A 3,051-nucleotide genomic window follows, 5' to 3' on the forward strand; every position below is an offset into this window, starting at 1 on the left:
TGAGCATTTGGGTGGAATAGGTATTTGGGGAGTCTATCACAGACATTATTTATATTTCCACTTGGAAAAATTTACAGCTGCAAAATGGAAATAGAGAGAATTTGGGTCATTTTCCCTTTATTCTCCTGGGTTGATCCCTTTTGTCTTAATTTTTCTCTGACTACCAAAGTCAAGATTTTGCAATAGCTTCCTACCTGCCTGCTCCAACTCATCTTGTTCTTCTCCAGTTCATTCTACACACCCCCTGCTAGATGAAGGTTCTTAAAACCCTCTTCTCATGTTGTCACATCTTTACCCAATTATGTCGAATGTCTCTCTTTTGACACTGGTTTTAGGTTTAGACTTCTCTGGGTGCTTTTCTGGGTGGTGTTATCACACCCATCCCACCCACCACTAACAGGTAATACACATTCTTTAAATGCCTCCCTGACTCAACACATCAATTTCTACCTCCGTACTTCTGTGTTTTCTCCCATCTTGAACATCCTATTTCATTGTCTCTGTCCAAAGCCTCCACTTTCTCTAACCATCTCAGCCTAATCTTTTTTTTTTAATATAAATTTATTTATTTTAATTGGAGGTTAATTACTTTACAGTATTGTATTGGTTTTGCCATACATCAACATGAATCCACCACGGGTGTACACGTGTTCCCAATCCTGAACCCCCCTCCCACCTCCCTTCCCATACCATCCCTCTGGGTCATCCCAGTGCACCAGCCCCAAGCAACCAGTATCATGCTTCGAACCTGGACTGGTGACTCACTTCATATATGATATTATACATGTTTCAGTGCCATTCTCCCAAACCATCCCCCCCTCGCCCTCTCCCACAGAGTCCAAAAAACTGTTCCATATACCTGTCTCTTTTGCTGTCTCACATACAGGGTTATCGTTACTATCTTTCTAAATTCCATATATATGTGTTAGTATACTGTATTGGTGTTTTTCTTTCTGGCTTACTTCACTCTGTATAATGACTTCCCTGGTGGCTCAGATGGTAAAGCATCTGCCTACAATGCAGGAGACCCAGGTTCGATCCCTGGGTTGGGAAGATCCTCTGGAGAAGGAAATGGCAACTTACTCCAGTACTGTTGCCTGGATAATCCCATGGATGGAGGAGTGTTGTAGGCTACAGTTCCTGGGGTTGCAAAGAGTCGGACACGACTGAGCGACTTCACTTCTTCACTCTGTATAATAGGCTCCAGTTTCATCCACCTCATTAGAACTGATTCAAATGTATTCTTTTTAATGGCTGAGTAATACTCAATTGTGTATGTGTACCACATCTTATCCATTCATCTGCTGATGGACTAGGTTGCTTCCATGTCCTGGCTATTATAAACAGTTCTTCGATGAACATTGGGGTACACATGTCTCTTTCAATTCTGGTTTCCTCAGTGTGTATGCCCAGCAGTGGGATTGCTGGGTCATAAGGCAGTTCTATTTCCAGTTGTTTAAGGAATCTCCACACTGTTCTCCATAGTTAGCCTAATCTTTATGAAGGTTTTCTTGGTTAATAGCAGCCCACACTGGTCTCTCCTCACTGAATTCTTATTTCATGTATAGCCAACACCATAACTGATTCTTACTATGTGTTGAGATGCTCTCCCCAATAAATTAGGCATGTCCTGAGAGCAGAGACCATTGTTTTGCTTCATGTCTGTCTCACACCGTCTTTACACATGTGTCACACCTTATTGATCCTTCAGTCCATCAGCAAGCAGTGACTGAGACCCATTCCTCTATGGTTCCGGTATGACATTAGCACAGATGGAATCCGACAACTTGATCCTATTGGGAAAATTAGCATCAATTTTGCATATTTTGCTTCTCCTATGGGACAGAGAGGGGTCCTCTCTGAGTAAGTTCAGCTCAGCAACAGGGCTGGGAGTTGTTTCTAGCTGTTTCTATCTGCAAGTTTCTAGCCCACTTAGATAACGAAATTTGTATACCTGTTTAGAAGGCCATGCTTTTGGAATTGTTTTCCAGAATAAATACTGAATGTTAACAAGTATTTATCCAAGTCTGTTCAACAATAGACTTCCAATCATGTAAATGTACTTTAGTAGGTACCAACTTTGTTTATTAAAAAAGACTTGAGGGGGTCTTCCCTGGTAGTCCAGTAGTTAAAAATCTGTCTTGCAATGCAGGGAAGGGGCTTCCCCTAATGGCAGTAAACAATCCACCTGCCAATCCAGAAGATGCAGGTTCGACCACTGATTCGATCCCTGGGTCAGGAAGACCCTCTGGAGAAGGAAATGCAACCCACTCCAGTATCCTTGCCTGGAAAATCCCATGGACAGAGGAGATTGGTAGGGGACAGTCCATGGGGACACAGAAGACTTGGACATGACTTAATGACTAAACAACAACAACAACGCAGGGGATATAGGTTCAATCCTTGATCAGGAAATGAAGATCCCACATGCCTTGGAGAACCTAAGCCATCATGCAACAGCTACTAAGCCACGATGAAAGATCCTGTATGACACAAGGAAGATCCTACTCGTCACAATTAAGACCTAATACAGCCAAATAAATATTTTTTTAAAAAAATCTTGAACCTCAATTCTTTTTGTTTTTTAAGGGGAAATATTCATAGACATGTTCATCTTCACTTGTCTCTTTTCCCCTTGTGATCAGTAATGGCATTTGGTGGTCAGGCAGTCTGAACGAGGCCTGCAGACAAGCGCCACTGAACAGAGAGAAGAGGAGTGTCCCTTAGAGGAATCAGATTATTCCTCTGCTCAGTGCTTTGTGCACCAGACCCTGGAAGGCACTCTGGACACTGGGCTGCCTGTGCTGTACGTGACTGTGTGTGATGGGAATTAACACCTAATTCTGCATCCCAGCTTTATGGCTGAGGTCCACAGTGAGTCAGTATAATTAAGCACCGTTTGCCTGGTTAGTTAGTTCTGGTGTCTAAATCTGTCACAATAAAGTATGTGATGTTAAACATGTTTGGATTAGAACCTTCTGGAGCCAATGCCAATGCAGACAGCTATATTAATCACATGGGAGGTTATCTTATTTGAGATTTTCTATGCAC

General features: G+C 42.4%; 1 non-coding gene across 1 annotated transcript; it reads left to right on the forward strand.

Moving 5' to 3' along the window:
- Positions 1-981: 981 nt before the first annotated feature.
- On the forward strand, positions 982-1,053 carry TRNAC-ACA (transfer RNA cysteine (anticodon ACA)). The gene has a single exon. It is a non-coding gene; the product is annotated as a tRNA-Cys (tRNA).
- The last annotated feature ends 1,998 nt before the right edge of the window (positions 1,054-3,051 follow it).

Source organism: Bos javanicus, chromosome 4 (assembly GCF_032452875.1).
Source record: "Bos javanicus breed banteng chromosome 4, ARS-OSU_banteng_1.0, whole genome shotgun sequence".
Lineage (NCBI taxonomy): Eukaryota > Metazoa > Chordata > Mammalia > Artiodactyla > Bovidae > Bos > Bos javanicus.